Source organism: Quercus lobata, chromosome 5, assembly GCF_001633185.2.
Source record: "Quercus lobata isolate SW786 chromosome 5, ValleyOak3.0 Primary Assembly, whole genome shotgun sequence".
Classification (NCBI taxonomy): Eukaryota; Viridiplantae; Streptophyta; class Magnoliopsida; order Fagales; family Fagaceae; genus Quercus; species Quercus lobata.
Genome location: NC_044908.1, coordinates 52494176 through 52499810, shown reverse-complemented (window position 1 = coordinate 52499810; position 5635 = coordinate 52494176).

The following is a 5635-nucleotide window of genomic DNA, read 5'->3' as shown; positions in this document are numbered from 1 at the left end:
GATGATATTTATAAGAGTTATGCACTGTGTGAGAGAGAGATTTTTTTCCAAATTTTATTTTTGGAAAATAACCTATAGAAAATAAGCTTTATTTTTATAAGAGTTTTCCATTGACCAATTTTTTTTATGCTACCAGACACTAAAAAATGTAGAAAAATATCTTAATAGAAGGTTTTCCAGCGATAATATAAATTTTACATTAGAAAAAAGTGTGACACTATCAAATATAATAAGATGATATTGCTGCCTTAACATAGAAACTTTCAAAAATATATATTGTTTTCTATTTAACCATATTTAATACAACAAAAAATTTCATCTTTAGTATGAATCTTTTAAAATGGTAGATTACAATATTCCCTTTCGTCCTATCATTCAAAAAATTATGAACTACATTTGACCATTTGAAACTACAAAAAACAAAAGTTATAGTGGTGTTTGAAAAACGCTACTACAAGTCCTAAAAACGCCACTATAGGTCCATTTGGGCTATAGCAGCATTTTATATAGTGGTGCCACCAAATGGCACTATTGCCCCATGACTAGATCTATAGCAGTGTTTTACAAAAACGCCACTATAGGTCCATACTAAAACGCTACTATAGGTGAAAAAGGGCTATAGCAGTCCATACCCTATAGTGGCATTTATAAAACGCTGTTATAGGCCAAAATAATATTTAAAAAATTATTTGGCATTTTAAAAATGCCACTCAGTCTCCAACTTTCAAATTTAAAAAATTTTTATTTTTATTTTAATTAAATTAATAAAAAAAAGGGGAATTAAAACGATATATATATATATATATATATACATACTTAGAAAAGTTAAACAGAAGAACACAACCCAGAATACAAACACAACATACTCCAAAATACAAGAATACAAACCCATAATATCTCATTTCCTTCAACAAAACCAACCCAAGTCCAACACCAAATCTGTTCAAGGAACCAACCCAAACACAAGTAAAAGTTCAAGAACACAAACCTAGATTTACACATAAGCACAAGATCAGAAACATGAGCACAAATTTAAAAAAAAAAAATGGACTAAAAGTAGCCTTGTGCTATTACCTGTTGCTCCAACGTTTACTGGGTTTTGCTCTTCTTCTTTTCTTTTAATTTTTTAATTTTTTTTATTTTTGCAAACTGGGTTTTGCTCCAACGTTAACAATGACTTGGTTTTATTTTTTTGTTTTGTTATTTTTTGTGTTACTCAACTGTTATTTATTTATTTATTTAAATTTCTTGCTTTGGTTTTTGGTTTTTTTCTATACTTCTCATTGGGCTGTTCTTTTCTTTTTTTGTTCTCTTTTTTTTTTTTTTTTGGTCATGCTCATCCCTTTTTTTTTTTTTTTTTTTTTTTTTTTTTTTGTTCATCCCTTCTGTGTTTCTTTTTATTTTTATTTTTTATTTTTCTAATTTGTTACTTTTTTTGGATCTAGTAAGGGCATAAAAGTAAATTTATATAAATTACATTTTCTATCTCTCTACTTTTCCACCTCCAAACCAAATAACATGGGAGAAAACTAAAATATTTCTATCCTCCCACTTTTCTATCATCTCCCCATTTTCTATCCTTCCGCTTTTCTACTCCTCCAATCAAATAGGCCCTTAAGCAAACTCAAGTACATTCTACCCAAAACACCTTTTTTTTTTCCAAAAAAATACATTAAAATGAGAAAATAAACTACAAACAATATGTCATGGAATTAAGCCAATAAAAAATATGGATTTAATAATTACCTACCATGGTGACCATGTGCTCACAAGCCCAAATAAACCTAAGGATCCACATCAATTGGCCACAAATCCCCAATTGGCCAGTGAAAGGTCCCATGTGGTAAACAAACATAGAAAATTATTACTACTTCTGTCCCAAATTATTAGTCATGTATAGAAAACCCAACTTTTTAAGAGAACATTATATATTGTCATAAAAAGAGATTAAATTCGGTCTAGAGTTGGCATAAAACACTGCTTTTACACCAGCCAATGAAAACAAGCCATGTCCTTCTCCTTCAAGTGATATAACAAATTCCTCTACTTTACTCTCTTCGACTGATTATTCACAATTCTTGTGTTTCATCTCTCTTCTCTCACAGACCTCCCCATCTTCTTCTTCTTTTGATTTTCTTTCTCTCTCTGTACCCTCTGTAACTCTCTCTTCTAGCCTTTTTTTTTTTCTTCCTTTTTCCATACCACCAAATCCATTGCTTTCCTTTTCTTGTGGTACTCATCTTCCCTGTTGATCCATGCATCAACACAGTGGGCATTAAATCTGAAAGTTTCAGAGATGAAAACAATGCTTCAAGTTGAAGAAAAAGAAATGTAACACCAAAATGCAAGCTTTGGCCTAATCCAACAATATTCAACTTGGGTCTAGGCATGGAAATTTATACCCAACCCACAGGTACTAGATCCCACCCGACTCGTGAAACAGTAGGGTCAAATTTGGGTTTTCATAATAAAACTCAGAGCAGGTTCGAGTCAGGTACGGGTTTTTTTGATATCTGACCCGTTTAAATGTAATTTACCAAAAACCCCCATATATATAGATATATATATATATATATATATAAACTTATCCTAACTCTACTCTCAAACTCTCCTCACTCAGCAGCCGCCCCTCATCCCTAATTCTCTTCTCCTCACCCATTCTCACTCTCACTCACCCTCAACTCTCACAGTCTCACCCTCACCGCTGGCTCTCAAGTCTCATCCTCACCCACTCTCACCGTTGGCTCTGTCACTCACCGAGTCACCAATTTGTCACAAGTTCATCACCGATTCATCACAAGTTCATCATCGATTCGTTACTTTTTTTTTTAATAACCTAAAATCGATTTTAGGTTTTCTGCTTCACTAATTTCTTAAAATTTTTTGGAAAATATTTTTTGTTCTATTCTATTCTTTCCGATGAATTTTTTTTCATAACCTAAAATATTTTCTGTTCTGTTTAGTTCTTTCCGATGAAAAAATTTAGGGCTTTTTTATGCTTATTCCTTTTTATGTTCATTTAAAAAAAAAAATTGTTCTATTTTAATTTGTGGGTTCTATTAGAAAGCTAGAGAATATTGAAGCTTTTTGTGGACTTTGTTGAATCCATGGGTAATCTTGATTGTCTTAATGAGTAATCTTGATTTATGGATGTTGAATCTATTATCAAGATTTTGTCATGGTTGTTTCGTATAGGCTTTATTTTTTATTGGGCCATGATTTGGGCTGTGGATTAGGCCTAAAACTAACTTGCTTGGACGGGGCGGGTTTGGGCCCCATAAAAAAAATCCTTTTATTACATAAGTCGGGTTTGGATAACGGGGCAGGCCTGCGGGGCGAGTTCGGGCATAAAGAATCCCGACTTGAACCTGACCCATTGCCATTTCTACTTGGGTCTTTTGCAAGTCTTTCACAATATTCCTTAAACTAATCAAACAATGACAAAACTCATATCTCAAATTTGCAACTTTTTACATAAACACATCACATTTCACATCATAATCAAAAGAAAATTTACATCTAAAAAAGAAATCACAAATTCTACAAAGACTATCTTTTCCATACTAAAATTTCACAATAAAAAAAAGGGGGGAAAAGGGGTTTTGTAACACATTATAGGGCTGTGACGATGCACTAAACCACTGGCCTCCTTTTGAACCCAATTGGGTCCGATGCTGTAAGCTTTGCTGCGACCAAGTCCACGATGCAAGTTTTGTTTTGGTGGGATTGAGAAGCAGGGGATAAATGTGGTGGAAAAGATGTGACTATTTGCTTTTATTGAGCACAGAATAGAGTTGGATGAATCAATGAAAGGGAAAGATTGAGACTTTTTAAGTGCTGATCTTTGATGATGATTATGAACACAAACTCTACCCTAGGTTGGATGACGTTTTGTGTGAGAGAGAGAGAATCGGTCATAGATACTCAGATAGTAAAGTTTTGTCTTTGAAAATTCACAGAGTAAAGTAGAGAGAGTTACAGAGGGAGTAGAGAGAGAAAGAAATCCAAAGTAGAAGATAGCAAAGTAGAGGAATGTTATATAACTTGAAGGAGAAGGACGTGGCATGTTTTCATTGGTTGGCATAAAAGCAGTTTTTTGCACTAGTTCCAGACTATTAGGTTCTAAAAGTTTAGAACAATTGGCAAATCGTGAGCACAAACTTGTCTAGATATAGATCTTAGAGTTTATAGGATTTATTAGACAATGCTCAAAATGTTATAAGTTAGAATACAAGAAAAAGAAGGTTACAGGTTCAAGAATTCAAAACATGCCAAGTTCGACTGTTCAAGAACAAGACTCGACTGATCGAGATGCGAATTCTGCAAATTTTAATTTTGGCCTATTGCTCATTAAGCCCATTAAGCAATTAGGGTTTCAGATCTATTTCACATAGTATTTAAAGGAAACCCTAAGCCACAATTTGAGGAGACTTTGGAGGTACTTTTTTGAGATTTAAAAGGTATTGTGCCTTTCTCTTTCAAAGTCACTACTGGAAATCATTCTCATACCATTAGAATTGGTAGATCTGAAGTTACTGCAATAAGATCAACAACTATCGATGATCTAAACCTTTCAATGGTGGTCTTGGAGTCACAAACTGGAGAGTTTGCGTTGCTAAACCTATGAGTGGGATCTCAAAGTCATAAGTGTAGGAGCTTGTGTTTTAGTAAATCTAAGAGAGAAAAGTCCATGGATTCGGAGTTTGCACATGATCGTGTTAGTAAGTTAAAACTAGAGATAGTAATAGATTTAGGGTTAAATCTTTTGTAAAAACTTCAATTCCCTATTAGTGGATTTTTTACCTTGATGATTGTTAGGTCAAATTCTCCCCAGGTTTTTACCTTGAAACAATTTGTTTTATATGGTTTTTCTAGGTGATCATATCTTTGTGTTCTTTACTTTTCCGATTGTGCATGATATGATCTTTTATTGTTTAACCTATATCTCATAATGAACCTAAGTAATCACTTGGCTAATTCATTAGGTTAAACTAATCTGGTTTCAAGGGGTCTAAAGAAACAAACACGGACCAAATTTAATCTCTTTTCAAAAATACCCTTAAACAAAGTTCTCAAAAAAATTTATCGTTTAAAGTGCTCATGTTTAGTAGGGATATAATAGGAGACTCAGTAAATTAATCTATATATATCTAAAACTAAAGCGCAGCATTTATTGTTGTTACACTTTTGTTAAACCACATTAGTGCCATATCATTATTTTATTTTCATTAATAAACAAAATTATTTTATTTCCATTCTTTTTATGTTAGTATTTTGACGCTTTCACAAATTTCACTTCAACTTCCATAATACCTATGAATCTATGTCCACTGTTTTCAACTTCCCACGTAATCTCTTTAGTGCCTCAAACTCTCCCTCTCCTCATTGAACCTAACTAGTTCATGACTGTTTAGTTGCTACCGTCCCTATAAAATCAAAGAGATGATATATAAACCGTTAGACGTCTTGTGCCTCTTTGAACCAAAAGGGTAATGGTTTTGGATTTAACTCTTGCTAGAAAAGAGCTTATTTCAAAGAAGTGAGTCTATATTCATGAATGGGGGATATTGCTTTGTAACTTAAAACCATATGGTATGTTAAGTGTGTTATTTATTGGAGTATTATGTGTTTTTTT